Source organism: Mesoplodon bidens (assembly GCF_964165515.1).
Source record: "Mesoplodon bidens genome assembly, contig: HAP1_SCAFFOLD_164, whole genome shotgun sequence".
Classification (NCBI taxonomy): Eukaryota; Metazoa; Chordata; class Mammalia; order Artiodactyla; family Ziphiidae; genus Mesoplodon; species Mesoplodon bidens.
In genome coordinates, this window is record NW_027671188.1 from 199,708 (window position 1) to 222,553 (window position 22,846).

Genomic DNA, 22,846 nt, shown 5'->3' on the forward strand with positions numbered 1-22,846 from the left:
CACAAGATGGTTAGGGTCACTGGGTAACAAAACCACTCCTCAGTCCTCACTACCCCTGCAGATGGCAAGAGAGTGTAAGAGGATCTATGACTGCATATTTAAGTCACAGTGCCATAAAAATCCATGGTCCTCTAAAGAAAGAGGCACAAGACCAGGATATAAAGGACCTGGTGCGAAGAAAATGGAAGAGGGATGAGATGAGGGTACAAGCCAACACCATCCCTTGTACACCACGAGGAGACTCCAGAAGAGGTGGCCAGAGCCTAGGGGACCTAAAGGTAGCTTTTGACCACAAGGTTCTCTCACCAAGAAGTATCTCTGCTTACCCAGCTTCTCTTGCAGGTCAGAGCCAAATACAGCCACCTGCCCATCATAATGGTTCTGGCACTGAGTCATGTGAAGGGAAGAGAGGGTTAGGGAAAAGCCACGTTAAAAAGATCCACAATAATGTCTTCTCCATGGGCCCAAATCACATACTGGAAGGCAGGTGTCCTCTGTAAAGGCCTCTTTTTCCACAGGGAGACACTCAATGGCATCAAAGTACAGCTACTGTATAACAGGCATAAACTTTCCAGAGCAGCCCTGAGGAGTCGGTTAGAAAGAGAATGTGATCGCTGGTTAATCAGAGCTGGAAAGCAAGCAGCAGGGCTGGAAAGGAACCTGGCCCAGGCCCAGCACTGTCCGTCTCCACTCACGCTGACCTTCATAAACTCCTGGGCAGCCACACAACCAGTGAAGGAGTTGATGGGTGCCAGATCCCCAGGGGCCATATAAGCCGGCTTCTGGATGAGGTCTTCATCCAGACTCTTTTGCTGCACTGGTGGCAGAGCTTGAGAATTCAAGCCTGTGCTAGGGTCACCAGTTCTGTTGCATCCCCCTGGAAGGAGTAAAAGAACAATCACACCACTGTGGGGAGAGGGAGAGGTAGAAAAACTAAGTAGATGAAAAGGCATAGAGCAGCTTTGGTTCAAGGACCTGGTTGGCTTGCCCACCCATCTACCTCATTGTGGGGCCGAGAGGGCTGACCATGCTGGGCACGGAACTGGTGCAGGACCTGGAAGCCAATTTGTAGCTGAGGAGGGCGAGAATACTTGACAAAATTTGTTATCACAAAGTCCGGCTCTGCCTGTGAAGTAGGCAAGGTTTTCTGTGAAGAACAAGATATCAGAACCAAAAAAGTAAAATCGTGGAGATGCCTGGAACCCTACAACACACCCTCCTGCTCATAGTCACAAAGCTTATCCTCTTAGTTACTTTGACTTGACTGACAATGCCTCCACAGATGTAGTCAGAGAAATTGGAGGTATCACAGATACTAAAGGTGTAGGGACCTGGGGGATGAAAAGAATGAAGGGTTATCTGTCAATTCATTCCCTCCCAAGATCAACAGCACTATCAAAACAGGAATATGAAAACCTCCCACCTTATTCCTCACCTAACACCTTCCCCCATACAGTGGGAGTTTGGAGTTAACAGATATAAGCTATTATATATAAAATGGATAAACAACAGGGTACTACTGTAGAGCACACAGAAATCTATTCAGTATCCTGAGATAAACCATCATGGAATAGAATATGAAAAAGAATGTATATATAGATAACTGAGTTACTTTGCTGTAAAGCAAAAAGTAACTAATTTTTAAATCAACTATACTTCAATTAAGAAATAAAAATAATGTATCATACATCATAAAACAAAATCAAAAACGAAAACACAATGCTGATTTCTTCAGACAACACAGGTATTCTATGCCTAAATGCCACTCTAGAGAAAAAGAAGTAAGGCCTGAAAGGATCAGATGGCAACTACATAATTTCTCTAGAACAGACTCAAAAATATTAAAGGAACACAAAACACAACTCCAAAACGCTAACATTCACAATTACCTTCCATCCATCAACACTTACCAGAAACTTACCAGCAACATCTGTGGCTTTAGTTTTCATTAAATTTGTAATTTTTTGGTCCATTATTTCTTCAAAAACTCTTTTGGCCCACCCCTTTCTTGGGAATTTCTTTGACATGTGAAATATAGTTATAATAGATGTTTTAATGTTCTTGACCTGTGATTTTACATAACAGATGTGATTAACAAATTAACACACAAGAAAAAATTAGGAAGTTTAACAAAGTAGAAGAAACTATGCAAAATACAAAAGGTGTGTGTGTGGGGGGAAAGTCAAACAAGTCAAGTGCCTTAATACTCATGTAATTGGAGTTCTGGAAAGAGATAATGATATGGCAGTGAGCTCCGAAAGTAATATTTTCAAAAAACATGTGGGCAGAAATTTTCCCAATTTCATAAAACTATAAACCCATATTTAATAAATATTTAATAAACTGCAGAAGAGACATGGAGAAAACTATACAAATGTATATAATGTATTATATATATATATATATATATATATATATTATATTATATATATATATATATATATATATATTCCTCTGTGCTCTGTTTTTGCCGAATCCCATGTTTTGGTATGTTGTGTTTACATTTTCATTCACTTCAGAGTATTTTCTAATATCTCTTGGACACTGTTTGACTCTTTTATTACTTAGGAATGCATTGTTTAATTTCCACATATTTACAAGTTTTCACAAGTTCCTCCTATTACTGATGCCCATTATTCTTTCCTTTGTGGTCAGAGAACAATTTGGTGTGATTTAAATTATTGACACTTGTTTTATGGCCTAACGTGAAGTCTATCCTGGAGAACATTCCTAGTTCAAGTGAAAGGAAATTGTATTCTTCTGTTCTTGGGAGGAATGTTGTGTACATGTCTGTTAAGTGCACTCGGTTTATATCATAGTTTTGTTTAGGTCTTCTCTTCCCTTGGTGATCATATGTTTTGTCATTCATTTGGATAGGCTGTTGAACCTATTTATCTCTCTCTCAAATTTTGTAAGTTTTTGATTCAGGTATCTGGAACTTTTTTGTTAGGTGAGCATTTGTTTATAATTCTTGTGTATTTCAACAGATTTACCCTTTTATCAATAATATATTGTTAATCTAATATAATAATACAGTAATATATACTGTCCTTTGTCTCATTTTTTTATTTAAAATCTGTTTTGTCTGTTGTTAGTATAGTCACTATAACTCTCTTTCGAGTTTTCTTGGCATGAGACTTATCTTTGCAACATTTTACTTAAAATCTATTTGTTTCACACTAAGATTTGTCTCTTTAACAACATATAGGTGGTCATGTTTTTAAAAAATCCATACTGACAATCTGCTTTTTAATTGGACATCTTCTAGTGTACCACTTTTATGGTTATTTGTTATTTCTTTTACTATATACATTTTAGAGCCATTTTATTAGTGGTTGCTCTGGAATTAGGTTGTTATAAAGTAAACTGACAGTTTCTAACAACCTAGTTCACATTAATACCAACTTAATTTCAAAATATGAATTTTTTCTTTTATCTAGTTTATCCTTTTTCTTGTGTTGTTCTTATCATAAATTACATCTTTATACACTTTTTACATCAGCACCAATTAATTTTTTTTTCCTGTGGAGTAATGCTTTAAATCAGGTAAGAGAAAAAAGTAACTGCATTTGTTTACTATTGTTGCTTTAACACATTTTCAGGAATTCAATTGTTTAAAACTTTACAAATTGTTCTCTTAAAATACTACATGTTACAAGTCCCAAATCCATTTTACTGGGCTAAAGTCAATATGTTGGCAGGATTGGGTCCATCTGGAGACTCTGCTGGGAGAATGTATTTCCTTGCCCTTTTTTTTTTTTTTTTTTTTTTTTTTGCTTAGTGGTTGCTAGTATTCCTAGTCTAGTAACCCCTTCTACTACCTTCAAATACATCAGTTCATTATCTACTTCTGTCATCACATTAACTTGTCCTCTGTCACCGACATCTCCTTCATTCCTCTTATAAGAAGCATTTTGATTAGATCCACCCAAGGTAACCCAAGAACATTTCCCATCTGAAGACTCTAATATAATCATATATGCAAAGTTTTCTGCATAAAATAACATACATGTCCTGGGGATTAAAATGTGGGCATATTGGGGGACTATTATTCAGACTACAATCATACAAACAAAAAAATCGTTTAAATTATACTCTATATTTACCTATATAATTACTTTTACAGATGTTCTTTCTTTCTCTGGATTTGAGTTATCATCAAAGTGTCTTTCATTTTAGTTTGGACTCTCTCCAAGAATTATCTCATCTTGTAGGGCAGATAGTTAGCAATAAATCCTCTCCATTTTGTGCTTATCTGGAATTGTCCTACTCCTGTCCTCAGTTTCAAAAGATGGTCTTGCTGCATATAAAATTCTTGGTTGACAGTTTTTTTTTTTCTTTTAGCACTATGAATGTATCGAAGTGTTTTCTGCCCTGCATGTTGTCTGATGAGTAGTCTTTTTTTTTTTTTGGCTTAATTGAGAATCTCTTACATGTCATGGGTTGCTACACAGTGCTTTCACAATTCTCTCTTGGTTTTTGGCTTTCAGTAGTTTATGATATGTGTTGCTTGGATCTCTTTGAGTTTAACCTGCTTTGCGTTTGTTTAGCTGGGCGAATCTGTATAATGATGTTTTGCATCAAATTTGGGATGTTTCTTGGCATTAATTCTTAAAACTTTCTTTCTGCCCCCATAATTATTTTGACAACTCCCCAGGTTAAAGTACATCTGCACTGGGTGACCTCCAAATTATGTCAAATATATACAGTCTTGCAAACGCAGAATTCCAAGGAACATCTCAGTCACATCAGATAATGATAAATCTTTGGAGATGAGGTTCTGAAAGAATTCTCACTTTGTTCTTCTCCTTCTGGTGGCTACTCGATGCAAAAGGAATGCATACTCTTTCAATATGTACTATTATTAAGCTGGAAAAAAGGAGGATGGGATTGTGACCATTTAAAGTCTCTAGAGCTTGCTGATCTTACCAAGATTCAGTCATTTTTAAACACGTAAATACTTCCCTAGTTCCTGTGAAATTTTGTCAATTTCCAGAGTTCTGAAAAAGTTGAGTCTGACAACTTTGTAGGTTTGTAATGTAAAGAATTTTTGGAGGGCCTTACACTATCATCTTCTGACATAACTCATTAGCTGTCCTTTCTGAGGAAGAAACAATGATCCTTTCGTGTTCCAGCCCGCAGTTGGCACAAGAGAAGTGTTGGACCCTTCCAGTAATTCTTTCCATGATTATCAGCTGTGTGACCTGAAGACAGGGACCTCACTTCTCTGGGCCATCTATAAAATGAGGATAATGATTGTAACTTTCCCCATTGGTAGAGTTTAAATGACTAAATATGAATAAAGGGCATAAAAAAGAGTGTGACACAGAGTACATACTACCTAATTAACATTAGTAGCTGGAATACTATTAAATTACCTGGTGTATTATGACACCTGATAAAGACTTACATTCACCACACTGTAAAGATCATGTAAGTATTTGCTGTTCTTCTTATCATCACCTTCCTACCACCAATGGATGCTGAAAAGAAATTGCCTGTGATCACACAGCAGGGAGAGAACAATGCTGGATTTTTCATTTAGAAACTTTGCAGGTAACTGACATACTGGACCAGAAGGCTTTCCCTTCCTCATATACAGAAGTATGTACTTCTTCGCTAGACACAAGGCTCACAACTCTGTAACCCGTTAGGGAAAATTATACATAGTTTATGTACATGAATGAGCAAAGGCCATACTCTTCATGATAGATGTACATCTGTCCTAAATAGATCCTCTCTAAATTGGGACTATACTTTCCCTCATGAATAACCAATGCATGTAATTTTGCATGATAATATCTGTGTCCCAGCAGCACAACTGTTCTTTCTCCATTCCTGACAAGAAGGGCGCCATATGTTCATGAATGGTAGTAAAACTATAGAAAATGAAGTCCTAATGGTACCCTGTTTCTCTCCAGATCCCAGTTGACTATCTCCAGTATCCTTTCTTAGCCTGATTTGAAGACTATCTTTACGAGAAAAGTGATTTCCGATGAATCGAATCTTATTGACACAGATCTCCAAATGCTTGGAGGACCCTATAATGGAACTTGGGTCACAAAAGTCATTCTGGCAAGATCCCAACACTTGTACTAGGACCCTTACTTAAACAATATTCCTCAAATCCTGCCTTGATTAGAAATCTCCAATTTTACCCAAATCCACCTCCCTTTGGAGAACATTGCAAATACCATGTGCTATCGAAACATGGCCACCAATGACCATCTGCCAAATATTCCTAAGCCCTGGCGCAAAATGATATGCCCCCAAAGAGACATCCAAATCCCTCCCCTCAGTCCCTAAACACCACCTGTATAGGTCCCCTCCAGAATAGACATGCCCTAAATGGCACCATGGGCCATAGATGCAAAGACATACCTCAGGGTATACCTGAAGGTTAGATCCTTTCTACAAATGACATGTAGGCTTTTAGACAACTTGAACTCCTCTTGACTCATGAAACACTCTTATTTACGATTGCAACAAAAAGAATAGGAATAAACATACCCGGGGAGAGAAAAGAGTTGTATGCAGAACACTATATAAGATGCTGATGAAAGAAATGAAAGGTGATACAGATGGAGAGATATGCCATGTCCTTGGGTTGGAAGAATCAACATTGTAAAAATGACTATATTACCCAAATCAATCTACAGATTCAATGCAATGCCTATCAAACTAGCAATCGCATTTTCCAGGGAATCAGAAGAAAATATTGCACAATGTGTATGGAAATAAAAAGACACCGAATAACGAAAACAAACTTGAGAAAGAAAAACGGATCTGGATGAATCAGGCTCCTGCACTTCAGACTATACTACAAAGTTACAGTCCTCAACACAGTATGGTACTGACAGAAAAACAGAAATATACATCAATGTAACAGTATAGAAAGCCCAGAGATAAACCCACTCACATATACTCATCTTATTTTTGACAAAGCAGGCAAGCATATACAATGGAGATAAGACATCCTCTTCAACAAGTGGTGCTTGGAAAACTGGACGGATACATGTCCAAGAATGAAATTAAAACACTCACTAACACCATACACAAAAATAAACACAAATGGATTAAAGTCCTAAATGTAAAGTCAGACATGACCAAACAATTAGAGGAAAACTTAGGCAGAACACTCTATGACATAAATCACAGCAAGATTCTTTTTGACCCACCTCCTAGAGAAATGGAAGTAAAAACAAAAATAAACAAATGGGACCTAGTGAAATTTAAAAGCTTTTGCACAGCAAAGGAAACCATAAACAAGACCAAAAGACAACCCTGAGAATAGGAGAACATATTTGCAAATGAAGCAACTGAAAAATGATTAATCTCCAAATTTTACCAACAGGTCATGCAGCTCCAAACCAAAAACACAAACAACAATCCAAAAATGAGCAGAAGATCTAACTATACAGTTCTCCAAGGATGATATACAGATTGCCATAAAACACATGAAAGGTTGCCCAATATCATGAATCATTAAAGAAATGTAAATCAAATCTACACTGAGGTATCACCTCACATTAGTCAGAATGACCATCAACAAAAACGGTACAAACAATAAATTCTGTAGAGGGTGTGAAGAAAAGGGAAACTTCTGGCACTGTTGTTTGGAATGTAAATTGTTACAGTCACTACGGAGAAAAGTATGGAGGTCATAAGATACTACTACTAGAAATAGCATATGACCCAGCAATCCCACTACTGTGCTTATACCCTGAGAAAACCATAATTCAAAAGGAGTCATGGAACACAAAGTTCATTACAGGTCTATTTACAATAGCCAGGACATGGAAGCAACTTAAGTGTCCATGGACAGAAGAATGGATAAAGAATGTGTGGCATATATATATAAAATGGAATATTACTCAGACATAAATAGAAATGAATTTGAGCTCTTTGTGGTTAGTTGGATGGATTTAGAGTCTGCCATATTTCGTGAAGTAAATCAGAAAGAAAAAAGAAAAAACTGTTTGCTAAGACTTATGTACGAAATCAGAAAATAAAAAGGTTCTGATGAACGTAGGGGCAGGAGAGGAATAAAGATGCAGATGTAGAGAATCGACTTGATAACACTTGCAGGGGCAAGGATAAGCTGGCACGAAGTGAGATAGTCATATAGACGTACATACACTACCAAATATAAAATGGATAGCTAGTGGAAAGCAGCTGCATAACACAGGGAGATAAGTTCAGTACTTTGTGACCACCTAGCTGGGTGAGATAGGGATGGTGTGAGGAAAATGCAATAGGGAGTGGATAAGGTAATATGTGTATATCTATAGCTGATTCACTTTGATATACAGCAGAACCTAATGCAATATTGTAAAGCAATTATACTCCGATATAGGTGTTAAAAAAAAGGAATATGCTCTCTATAAGAGCCATTTTAACTTTAAGGACACACATAAGCTAAAGGTGTGGGAATACAAACTGATAGTGCAAACACTTTCCAAACAAGAGCAGGACTGGCTCTCCCAATCTCATGTAATACAGACTTTCAGTCACAGTAGTTCAGAAGTGATAAATAAGGTCAGTATAAAATAATAATGGATCAATTTATCAAGAGGTTATAATAATTGTAAATATATATGTACTGAATGTTGCATGATTAAACAAATATTTAAATCAACCATTAAGAGATCTGAGAGGAGAAACCAACAGTAAAAATAATAATACTAAGGAACTATATTATCCCACTTTCTACCTTAGAAAATTAATAAAGACACAGAAGGTACCTAATAAACTTATAGAGAACTTCCATTCATCAGAACCAGAATCCACATGCTTCTTAAGTGCTGATGGAACATTCCCCCTGATAGTCACTGCCTTGGTACATAAAGCAAGCCTTAACAAATTTAAGAAGATCAAAACCACATTGAGCATCCTGTTTTATCATAACGTTATGAAGCTAGAAATCAGTAACAAGAGAAAAAGTGAAAAATTCCTAATATGTAAAATTAAACAGCACACACTGGAAAAATCTATGGGTCAAGGAAGAAGTCAAAAGGGAAATCTGAAACTACCTTCACATAAACAAAAATGACAACATACCAAAACTTTGGGGATGTAGCATAATCAATCTAAAGAGTGAAGTTTTAGCATTCATAACTTCTTTTATTAAGAGAAAAGAATGATCTTAAATAAACGACTTATCCTTATACATGAAGGCCTAGGGAAAAGGAACAAATTAATTTCCAAGAATAAAAGGAAGAAATATGAAATTTTCAAATGGAAATGAATAAAACAATAATCATATAATTATTTAAAAACTGAATCCAAGAGCTGGTATTTGTAAAGCATAATAAAATTGACAAAGCTTTAGCTAGACTAATGAAGAGAAAAAAGAACTTAATAAATAAAACTTTAATTGAAAGAGGAGAAATTGTGACTGACACCCTAGCATACAAATAATAATAAAGAAAGCTACAAAACAGGGTCACACAAATGCATAAATCTCCACTAACTCTAATGTACCATGTTGCAAGACCATCACGAAGAAGACAAAAAAAAAGTATGTCTTGATCATACAAATGATGAATTAGAAAATTGATTCAGTATTCAAAACTCTCCAAACAAAGAGAAGTCGAGGATCAGATCATTTCATGGGTGAATTCTACTGAACATTTAATGAAGATTTATTGCCAGGCCTTCCCAACCCTACCAAATAACTAAAAAAGAGGAAACATTTCCAAACTCATTTTATAAAACCAGCATTTATCTGATTAACAAAGCCAGATAAAGATATAACAAGGGAATCACAAAACAAAACAAACAAAAAACGCAGAACTTACAGGCCAATATACTTGTACATATTGATCGAAAAATTCTCAAGAAAATTCTAGCAAACCAAATTCAATAGCACACTAAAAGGATCAACATGATAAGGTGGGATAACTCCTTAGGATGTAAGGGTAGTTAACATATTAAAATCAATACTTTTAATTAACCACAGGAACAGCATGCAGAAGAAATGTTTGAAAGTATTTTTTAGACTTTCTTGATTAAAGCTCTCAACTAACTGTGTAGCGAAGAAACATTTTAAATGTAATAAAGGTCATATATTAACAAGCCCACAGCTAACATCATATTCATGGTGAAGAGCTGAAAACATTTTTTCTCAGACAGGAACAAATAAAAAATGCCCACTATCACCACTCCTATTCAACATAATATTAGAATACCTAGCCAGTAGCATTAAGCAAGAAAAAGAAAAGAAAGGGATCAAAAGTGGAAAGGAAGAAGTAAAAATGCCTCTGTTGGACGATAAAATATGCTGTATGAAGGAAATCCTAAAGTCTCCACCAAAAACCGCATGAAATTGTTAGAACTAATAAACAAATTCAGTAATGTTGTTGGCTGTGAAACAAAAATACCAAATTAGTTGCATGTGTATACACTAACAAGAAAATAGCAGACACAAAAAGAAATAAAACACTTCCATTTACGGCAGTACCAAAAACAATAAAATGTTAGGACTACATTTAAGCAAGGAGACAAAAACATCTGTACACCTAAAAATATGACATTTACAAAAACTGAAGAAGACACAAGTGAATAGAAACTTATCCCATGTTTCTGAATTGAAAGAATGAATACTGTACAAATGTTCACACTACCTAAAGCCATCTATAGTTTCATTTGAAACCCAATAAATTTTCAATGGCAATTTTCCTAGAAATAGAATAACAATCCTAAAAATTGTACAAAACAACAAAGGAACCTGAAAATAGCCAAAACAATTTTCAGCAAGATAAACAAAGCTGGTTGCAACTCACTTTCTGGTTTCAAACTATTATACAAAGTTATGGTAATCGAAATAGTGTGAAATTAGCATAAAAAAGACAATAGACCAATAGAATAGGACTGACAGCCCAGAAATAAACTCAGCCATGTCCAGTCAACTAACATTTGACAAGGACGACAAGAATAAACAATGGAGTAAAAATAGACTTTACACTGAGTGGTGTTGGAAAAACGGGATATCCACACAGAAAAGAATAAAATTGAACACCCATCTTAGACGATTCAAAAATTAACACAACATGAACAGAAATCACAACATGCCTAGAATTAAACAGAAAATTATCTCCAAGGCATTTGTCTCAGCAATGATTCTTTTTGGTATGATACCAAAAGTAGAAGGAACAAAAGGAAAATTCAACATGTGTGACAACATCAAATTTAAAAGCCTCTGCACAAAAAGAAACTTGAACAGAGTGAAGAGGCATTGAACAGGAGGCATAAGAATTCTCCTATGGAATGGGAGAAAAGATTTGCCAACAACATGCCTGCTACGGGACTAATGTCCAAACATAAAAGGATTCAATTAAAAAAAAGCTGAATAATCTAATTAAAACGTGGGCTGAACACCTTAGCTGATATACTACCTTCATAGGAGACCTACAAATGACCAAGAGACTCATGAACATTTGCTCAACATCTGTAATAGTAAGAGAAATGCAAAATAAAACCACAAAGAGATGTCAACTCACACATTTCCTAGTGGTTATTATGAAAAGGAAAAGACAGAAAAGTGTAGTCAAGCATGTAGAAAACTGGGAAAACTTACAGACTGTTGGTGGGAATATACCTTAGTACAACCACTACATAAAATAATTAGGATGTTCCTCAAAGTACTAAAAATAATACCACCATATAACCTAGCAATTCCATTTCTGAATATACATATTTGAAGGAAATGAAATCAGTTACTTTACTGAGATATTTGAACTCCCATGTTCACTGTATTAATATTTACCAAAATATGCAAGGCATAGACACTAACTGTTTATCAATGAATAAACGGATTAAGAACTGTATATATTACCACAATGGATATTAAACAGCCATATAAAGAAAATCCTGCAATTTGTGACCACATGAAATCAACTTGTGGGCATTATGCTTAGTGAAACATTCAGAGACATAAAGACAAACTGTGTGGTCCCACTTATTTATTAAATCTAAACGGCAGAGGTCATCAAAACAGAGAGTTGATATGTATTTAATAGGTGTGGGTTTGGGAAAAATAAGGAGATGAGAGTCAAAGAGTACAAATGTCCTGGTATAAAATATGTAGATTCTTGGGATCTAAGTTACAGCATAGTGACTTAGTTACCAACACTTTATTGCATATTTCAAGGTTACAAGGAAAGGAGATCTTAAATGTTCTTACAGCACACACAAAAAAATGGTAACTATGTGAGGTGATAGAAGTATTAACTAACATTATTATCACATTATTTCACAACATAGATGTAAGTCTAATCATCAAGCTGTGTACCTTATAATTACCAAGGTTATATGTCAATTATATCTCAATAATATTGGGGAAAATGTATTAAAGATAGGACCTAAATGTTTCAAAGCCTTTGAGTAAAGATAAGGAACAAACTTCTCAAGATTGGCCTTGGCAATAATTTCTTGACAATGACAGCAGGAGAGAAGGCAACAAAATCAAGATTTAAGTGAAGTGAAATTGACCTGAAACATTCCTACATAATAAAGGAAACAATCAACAGAATTAACAGGCAATCTATAGAATAGTATAAAATATTTACAAACACGTACCTTAGAAGTGGCTAATATCCAACATACATAAGGAAAGTGCAAAACCTCAGTAGTGGGATATCACCTCATATCTGTTAGATTGGCTATTATCAAAAAAGAGAAGACAGCAGGCATGACAAAAGGGAAACACCTTACACTCTTGTTGGGAATGCTGTTTGGTGTAGCCACTCTAGAAAAGAGTTTGGAGGTTTCTCATAAAACCAAAAATTAGAGCTACCAAATCATCCAGAACAAAATCTTTGGTTATTTATAAAATGGAAGGAAAAATGCCGACTCTAAAAAACAACTGAATACCATGTACACTGCACCATCATTCTCAAATGCCATACCAGGAAAACTACACACTTAGCCTGAATAGATGGATAAAGGAAAGGTGCCCCAGCAAGTTATTTTGTGTGGCAGGAAATAAAAGTGGCACAATAAAAATATATTCAGGCATACTAGTAATAAAATGGTGCCTTTGTAACAAAATGGGTGCACCTTAAGGGCACTATGTTAAGTCAACATCTCTAATAGTAAGAGATGTTGAGAAGAAGTATGATGAAAGAAGAAGTAAGAAGTACTTAAGAAGTAAATCAGACAAATAAAAACAAAAATGGTGTAATCTCACTTATAGGAAAAAAAAATTAATCTTCGTTGCAGGTTTTTCTCCTTCATCACTTTAAATATATCCTGCCAGTCCCTTCTGGCTTGGAGAATTTAACAACTGTCCTTCACAATCTCTTCCAAAATATAGCAGAGGGAGGAACACTCCAAAACTAATTCTATGGCGCCACAATCACCCTGATACCAAAACCAGGCAAAGATATAATAAAAAAAAGGAAAACTACAGGCCAATATCACTGATGAATATAGATGCAAAAATCCTCAACAAAATGGTAGCAAACAGAAGCCAACAGCACATTAAAAGGATAATACACCATGATCAAGTGGAGTTTATTCCAAGAATACAAGGATTCTTCAATATATGCAAATCAATCAACGTGATACTTCATATTAACCAATTGAAGGAGAAAAACAATATGATCATCTCAATGGATGCAGGGAAATTTTCGAAAAAATTCAAACCCAATATATGATAAAAACCCTCCACATAGTAAGCATAGAGGGGAGTTTCCTCAACATAATAAAGGCCATATATGACAAACCCACAACAAACATCATCCTCAATGGTGAAAAACCGAAAGTATTTTCATTAAGATCAGGAACAAGAGAAGGTTGTCCACCCTCACAGCTCTTTCTCCACATAGATTTGGGAGTTTCAGACACAGCAATCAGAGAAGAAAAGGAAATAAAAGGAATCCAAATCAGAAAAGAAGAAGTAAAGCTGTCACTCTTTGCAGATGACTTGATACTACACATAGAGTATCCTAAGGATGCTACCAGAAGATGAATAGAGCTAACCGATAAATTTGGTAAAGTAGCACAATACAAAATTAATGCACAGAAATCTCTGGGATACCAATAGGTTAATGATGGGAAATCTGAAAGAGAAATTAAGGAAACACTCTCATTTACCATTGCAACAAATAGAATAGAAAGAAACATACCCAGGTAGACAAAAGACCTGTATGCAGAAACCTATAAGATGCTGATGAAAGAAATGAAGGAGGATACAAAGAGATGGAGATATATACCATGTTCTTGGGTTTGAAGAATCAACATAGTGAAAATGACTGTATGACATAACGCAATCTACAGAGTCAATGCAATCCCTATCAAAATACCAATGGCATTTTCGAGGGAACTAGAAGAAAAAAATTCAGTGTGTATGGAAAAAAAAAAAAAACATGCCGAATAGCCAAAACAATCTTTAGAAAGAAAAACAGCTGGATGAATCGGGCTCCTGGACTTCAGACTATACTAAAAGCTACAGTAATAAAGACAGTATGGTACTGGCACATAAACAGAAATATAGATCAATGGAGCACGGTAGAAAGCCCAGGGGTAAACCCACAGATATATGGTCACCTTATTTTTGATAAAGGAGGGAAGAATATACAATGGAAATAAGACATCCTCTTCAACAAGTGGTGCTGGGAAAACTGAATGGCTACATGTACAAGAATGAAATTAGAACACTCCCTAACGCCATACACAAAAATAAACACAAATCGATTAAAGGACTAAATGTAAGGTGAGACACTATCAAACACTTAGAGGAAAACATAGGCAGAACACTCTATGACATAAATAACAGCAAGATTCTTTTTGACCCACTTCCTAGAAAAATGGAAATAAAAACAAAATTAAAGTAATGGGACATAGTGAAACAAAAATTTTTCACAGGAAAGGAAACTATAAACAACACGAAACGACAACCCTCAGAATGGGAGAAAATATTTGCAAATGAAGCAACTGAAATAGGATTAATCTCCAAAATTTACCAACAGCTCATGCAGCTGTAAACCAAAACACACAAACCATCCAAAAATGGGCAGAAGACCTAAATAGACATTTCTCCAAAGATGATACCCAGATTGCAATAAAACACATGAAAGTTTGCTCAACCTTTCATGTTGAGCATGAATCATTATAGAAATATAAATCAAATCTACAATGAGGTATTACCTCACACTAGTCAGATGAGCTGTCATCAAAAAATCAATATACTATACATTCTTGAGAGAGTGTAGGGAATAGGAAACCCTCCAGCACTGTTAATGGGAATGTAAATTGTTACAGTCACTATAGAGAACAGTATGGTGGTCATTAAGAAACTAAAAGTAGAACTAATATGTGACCCCACAATCCCACAACTGTGCATATACCCTGAGAAAACCATAATTCAAAAAGAGTCATGGACCACACAGTTCATTACAGGTGTAATTACAATAGCCAGGACAGGGAAAAAGCTAAGTGTCAATCGACACATGAATGAATAAAGAAGGTGTGGCATATATATACAATGGAATATTACTCAGAGATAAAGAGAAATTAAATTGAGCTATTTGCAGTTAGGTGGATAGACTTAGAGTGTGTCATACAGTGTGAAGTAAGAAAGAGAAAAAGAAAAAACACTTTGCTAACACATATATATGGAATCTAAAAAAAAGTTTCTGATGAAGGTAGGAGCAGCACAGGAAAAAAGATGCAGATGTAGAGAATCGACTTGAGAACATGGGGAGTGGAAAGGGTAAGCTGGCACGAAGTGTGAGAGTGGTATGTACATATATACACTACGAAATGTAAAATAGATAGCTAGTGGAAAGCAGCTGCATAGCACAGGGAGATACGTTCAGTGCTTTGTGACCACCTAGCTTGGTGGGATAGGGAGGGTGGGAGGGAGATGCAAGAGGGAGTGGATATGGGAATATATGTATACCTATAGCTGATTCATTTTGTTATACAACAGAAACTAACACAACATTGTAAAATAATTAAATTACCATATAAATGATAAAAAAACACAATATGTTGTCTACAAGAGCAATTTTAACTTTAAGGACACACATAAGCTGAAGGTGAGGGAATAGAAACTGATAGTCCAAACAGTTTCCAAACAAGAGCAGGACTGGCTCCCCCAATCTCAGGTAATACAGACTTTCAGTCAAAATAGTTCACAATTGATAAAGAAGATCAGTATACAATGATAATAGATGCATTTATCAAGAGATTATAATAATTGTAAATATATATGTACTGAACGTTGCAGGATTAAACAAATATATAAATTACCCATCAACAGATCTGATAGGAGAAATCAACAGTAAAACTAATAATGGTAAGGGACTATATTCTCTCACTTTATACCTTAGGATATTGATAAAGACACTGAATGTACCCAATAAAATTATATAGAAGTTCCATCCAACAGAATCAGATTCCACATTATTCTTAAGTTCAGATAGAGCATTCCCTAGGATAGATGCTGTTGTGGAATATAAAGCAAGCGTTAACAAATTTAAGAAGATCAAAACCACATTAAGCAACATTTTTGATCATAATGTTATGAAGATAGAAATCAATAACAATAGAAAAAGTGAAAAAAAAACCTAATATGTAGAATTATACAGCACACACTGGAAAAACCTATGGGTCAGGAAAGAACTCAAAAGGGAAACTTGAAACTACCTTCAGATAAACAAAAATTACAATATACCCAAACTTTGGGAATGTAGAAAAATCAGTCTAAAGAAGGAATTATTTTTAGCAATCATAAATTCTTATATTAAGAGAAAGGAATGATTTAAATAAACAACTTAAACTTATGCCTGAAGGATTAGGAAAAATGAACAAATTAAGCACGAGGAATAAAAGGAAAAAGTTTGAAAGATTCAAATGGAAATGAATAAAATGAATATCAGATAATTAGGAGAAAATGAATCCAAGTGATGGCATTTGGAAAGGATAATAAAATTGACAAGCTTTAGCTAGACTAACAAAGAGCAAAAAAGAGCTTAATAAATAAAACTTTAACTGAAAGAGGAGAAATTGCAACTGACATCATAGCACACAAATCATTATAAAGGATGATAAAAAACCGGGTCACACAAATGGATAAATCTCCAACAACTCCTATATAAAATGAAGCAAGACAATCATGAAGAAGCAAAAACAAACAAACAAACAAAAAATATCTTGATCATACAAATAATGACTTAGGAAATTGAAGCAGTATTCAAAACTCTCCCAACAAAGAGAAGCACAGGATCAGTTAGTTTCACTGGTGAATTCTACTGAACATTTAATGAAGATTTATTGCCCGTCCTTCCCAAACTCTCCCAAATCACTACAAAAGAGGAAACATTTCCAAACTCATTTTACATAACCAACATTTTCCTGAATAACAAAGCCAGATAAGGAAATAACAAGGGAAACACAAAACAAAAGAAAACAAAACAAACATACAAACAAACAAGTGAAAACCACAGAACATACAGGCTAATATCCTTTTACATATAGATGCAAAAATTCTCAACAAAATTCTAGCAAACCTAATTCAATAGCACAATAAAATGTTCAACGTGATAAGGTGGGATAATTCCTGGGGATGCAAGGGCAGTTAATGTTTTTAAATCAATAAATTTAATTTATGACACGAATAGCATGCAGAAGATATGTTTGAAAGAATTTTCTAAATTTTCTTGATTAAAGCTTTCAACTACCTGGGGAGAGAAGAAACATTTTAAATGTAATAAAGGTCATATATTATCAAGGTCCCAGCTAACATCATATTCATGGTGTAAAGCTGAAAATCTTTCCTCTAAGACAGGAACAAATAAAAAATGCCCACTCTCACCACCCCTATTCAACATAATACTAGAAACAATAGTCAGAACCTTTAGGCAAGCAAAAGAAATAAAAGGGATCAAAAGTGGAATGGAAGAATTAGAAATGTCTCTGTTTGAAGATGACATATTACGTATGCAGGAAATCCTAAAGACTCCACCAAAAACCCCGTGAAACTGTTAGAACTAATAAATGAATTCAGTAATGTTGTTGGATATGAAATAAAAATACAAAATTAGCTGCATTTCTATACACTAACTAGAAAATAGCTGACAGAAAAATAAAGAAAACACTTCCATTTACAGCAGCACCAAAAACAATAAAATCTTAGGAATACATTTAAGCAAGAAGACAAAAACATGTGTACACCTAAAAATATGATATTCACAAAAACTGAAGAAGAAACAAGTAAATAGAAAGCTATCCCATATTTCTAAATTGAAAGAATGTATACTGTTAAAATGGTCATGCTACCTCAAGCTGTCTATAGTTTCAATGGAATCCCAATCAACTTTTCAATGGCAATTTTCCTAGAATAGAATAACGGTCCTAAAAATTGTACAAAACAAGAAAGGACCCTGAAAATAGACAAAGCAATTTTCAGCAAGATAAACAAAGCTGGATGAAACTCACTTCGTGGTTTCAAACCATAATACAAAGTTACGGAAATCAAAATAGTGTGAGACTAGCATAAAAACAGACAATAGACCAATAGAATAGGACTGAGAGCACAGAAATAAACTCAGCCATGTCCAGTCAACTAACATTTGACAAGGATGACAAGAATAAATAATGGAGTAAAAATAGGCTTTACACTGAGTGGTGTTGGAAAAACTGGATATCCACATGGAAAACAATAAAATTGAACATGCATCTTAGACGATTCAAAAATTAACACAACATGAGCAGAAATCACAAAATCCCTAGAATTAAACAGAAAAAAAATCTCCAAGACATTTGTCTCAGCAATGATTCTTTTGGATATGATACCAAAAGTAGAAGGAACAAAAAGAAAATTCAACATGTGTGAAAACATTAAATTTAAAAGCCTCTGCACTAAAAGAAACTTGAACAGTGAAGAGGCACTGAACAGGAGACATAGGAATTGTCCTGTGAAATGGGAGAAAATATTTGCCAACAGCGTGCAAGCTACAGGAGAATGTAGAAACATAAACACTCTCAGTTAAAAAAAAGCGAAAAATCTAATTAAAACGTGGACTGAAGATGTTAGCAGATATATTCCCCCCACAGGAGACATACAAATGACCAAGCAACACATGAATATTGGCTCAATATCTGTAATAGTAAGAGAAATGCAAAATAAAACCACAATGAGATATCAACTCACACATTTCCTGGTGGTTTTTATGAAAAGGAAAAGAGAGAAAAGTGTAGTCAAGCATGTAAAACACAGGGAACACTTACAGACTTTTGGTGGGAATGTAACTTAGTACAACCACTATGGAAAATGATACGGATGTTCCTCAAAATACTAAAAATAATACCACCATATAACCTAGCAATTCCATTTCTGAATACACATATTTGAAGGAAATGAAATCAGTTAACTTACAGAGATATTTGCACTCCCATGTTCACTGTATAAATATTTATCTAAAATGTGCAAGGCATTGTCACTAACTGTTTATCAATGATAAAAAGGCTTAAGAAATGTATATGTTACCATAATGGGTATTATACAGTCATATAAAGAAATTCCCGCAATTTGTGACCACATGAAATCAACTTGCAGGCATTATGCTTAGTGAAACAATCAGACATTAAGACAAACTGTGTGGTCCCACTTATTTATGAAATCTAAATGGTGTGTTCATCACAAAGAGAGTTTATACATATTTAATAGGTGTGAGGTGGGGAGAAACAGGGAGATGATTGTCAAAGAGCACAAATTTCCTGTTATAAAATGTGTAAATTCTTGGGATCTAAATTAAAGGATAGTGACTTAGTTACCAATACTTTATTGCATGTTTAAAAGTTACTGGGAATGTATATCTTCAGTTTTCTTACAGCACACACACACAATTGGTAACTATGTGAGGTGATAGAAGTATTAACTAACATTATTATCATATTATTTCACAGCATAGATGTAAATCTCATCATCATGCTGTGTACCATAAATCTACCAACGTTATATGTCAATTATATCTCAAAAGTGTTGGGGAAATTGCTTTAAAGATAAGACCAAAAAGTTTCAAATCCATTGAGAAAAGATAAGGAACAAACTTCTCGAGATTGGCCTTGGCAATAATTCCTTGGCTATGACAGCAGTAGAGCAGGCAACAAAACCAAAGTTAAGTGAATTGAAATTGAACTGAAACATTCCTATATAATAAAGGAAACAATCAATAGAATTAAGAGGCAATCTACAGAATAGCATACAATATTAGAAACAAGTACCTGATAAGTGGTTAACGACGAACATATATTAGGAAAGTGCTAAACCTCTGTAGTGGATTATCACCTCATATCTATTAGATTGTCTAATATCAAAGAAGAGAAGATAGCAGGCATGACAAAAGGGAACCCTCCTACATTCTTGTTAGGAATGCTGAATGGTATAGCCACTCTAGAAACCAGTTTGAAAATTCCTCAAAAAGCTAAAAATTAGAACTACTAAATCATCCAGAAAAAAACTCTTTGGGTATTTTTATAAGGAAAGAAACACACAAAATCATAAAGACACCTGCATCCCATGTACACTGCACCATCATTCTCAAATGCCATAACAGGAAACAACAAACTTAGGCTAAATAGATGGGTAAAGAAAATGTGGCACAGAAAAGTATTTTGTGTGGCAGGAAAAAAATGTGTCACAATAAAAATATATTCAGGCATAGTAGAAGGAAAATGCTGCCTTTTGTAACAAAATGGCTGCACCTTGAGAGCACTATGTTAAATCAACATCTCTAATAGTAAGAGATTTTGAGAAGAAGTACGACGAAGAAAGAAGCACTTAAGAAGTAAGTCAGACATATGAAAACAAACATGGTGTGATCTCACATATTTAAAAAAAATATCTTCTTTGCAGGTTTTTCTCCTTCATCACTTAAGATGTCCTGCCAGTCCTTCCTGGCTTGGAGTGTTTAACACCTGTCCTTCTAAAACTCTTCCAAAATGTAGCAGAGGGAGGAAAAATCCAAAACGAATTCTATGGAGACACCATCACTAATACCAAAAGCAGACAAAATATCAAAAAAATAAATGAATAAATAAAACTGCAGGCCAATATTACTGATGAATATAGATACAAAAATTCTCAACAAAATAGTAGCAAACAGAATCCAACAGCACATTAAAAGGAAAATACACCATGATCAAGTGGGATTTATTCCAGGAATACAAGGATTCTCCAATATATGCAAAGCAACCAATGTCATACACCATATTAACAAATTGAAGTAGAAAACACATATGATCATCTCAATAGATGCAGAGAAAGCTTTCGAAAAAAATCAACACCAGTTTATGATAAAAACCCTCCACATAGTAGGCATAGAGGGAAGATTCCTGAACATAATAAAGGACTTATATGACAAACCCACAGCAAACATCGTCCTCAATGGTGAACAACTGAAAGTATTTTCACTAAGATCAGGAACAAGGCAAGGTTGCCCACCCTCTCAACTCTTATTCAACATAGTTTTGGATGTCTCAGCCACAGCAATCCGAGAAGACAAGGAAATAAAAGGAATCCAAATTGGAAAAGAAGAATTAAAGTTGTCACTCTTTTTCTTTTTAATTAACAATACAGCAGCTTTAATAGGGTAACAGTCCAGAGAAAAATGTTACATTAGGCACTTGACATCTCATTTAAATTTTTTTCTTAAAACTAAAAGGTTTCATTTTAACAGATAAATTTCAATGTACTTTTTAAAACTGATTGTTAATTAAAGCCTAAGCAATTATAAAGAAAATACACAATGATATTCAACCAGAGGTTAATTTTCTGGTCATACTGACATGTTAAAGTACTTTTCTTAAAATTTAATTTACCTGAGACTGAGTTCTCAGGTATCTTTTTGGTTAAAAATATTTGTTAAGATAGGTGATAATTGGACTATTTTTATATTGACAACTGAAATAAAGCTATAAACTGTCAGTCAGTGTTTAGGGACCCCGAACCAACTTGTCAAAAAAGTACATTTTATACCCATAATATCATCATTTTCACATGATTATCCTTTCAAGTTATCATAATCTGTTACTGGCTTCTTGTCTAAGAATTTACAGGCCTAAGGTGAGGCTGTCAGGTAAATGACTGGCATATACAAATCAAAGACTGTGTTCAGGACAAGAGAGCCACACCCAGTGCCTGATGGACAGGATTCACCCATTAACCCGTCACTTTGGAGTCTGCCTAACAGGAGCAAGTCCTCCGAGTTCTGACAGCCACATACAGACAAGAAAGGCTGCTGAAACTTATTTAATTAGACTTAGAGGTACTACTGCTGTTAGGAGTCTGTTTATAAAGATTTTTAATCATACGTTATAATTTTTTTTTCAGGTAAAAAACTTGGTTCCAACTGTTACAGGCATAAAAGTATTTCCCCTGGGATTTCCTTCACATCGAGAAGGTACCCATATATTTTTAAATAGTCTTCCTAACTTTGGGAAAACGTTGCCCTCCCTCCAACACCCCCCCCCCACATGAACATAACCAAATCAGTTGTAATAAAGTACAGCACACAGAAATGACTGTTGGCCTCCTATGAGGACACTGAATACCATCCATCCCACAGGTTCACTCAACAATCTGCATGTGTTCCTGAGGAGAAATCCATCGAGTCCCTTTGCTGTTGTGACATCTCCAAAGTCAGCTTTTCCCGTATCAATCGTTCTGGACTTCACCCACCATGCTCATCTCATTTGGATTTCAATGCTTCCTCCCATTCAACAGCCGATTCAGAGTTCTTGGGAATTGCTGGAAATATTGATTGCATTTTACTTCGAAAGTCTTTTATACTGTGAACTCCTAAAGCCTTCCAGACTGCGAAGCTGATCACACCAACCC

General features: G+C 35.0%; 1 pseudogene across 1 annotated transcript in view; it reads right to left on the reverse strand.

Moving 5' to 3' along the window:
• The window catches only part of LOC308611705 (ubiquitin-like modifier-activating enzyme 1), a 50,780-nt pseudogene that overhangs the window by 10,583 nt on the left and 17,351 nt on the right, over window positions 1-22,846 (reverse strand). The window contains exons 4-9 of the transcript in view: window positions 5,907-6,041; window positions 1,234-1,331; window positions 1,001-1,147; window positions 702-877; window positions 478-582; window positions 307-387 (exon numbers count right to left, since the gene is read on the reverse strand). The product of the transcript in view is annotated as a ubiquitin-like modifier-activating enzyme 1 (transcript). The remainder of the gene's footprint in view (window positions 1-306; window positions 388-477; window positions 583-701; window positions 878-1,000; window positions 1,148-1,233; window positions 1,332-5,906; window positions 6,042-22,846) is intronic.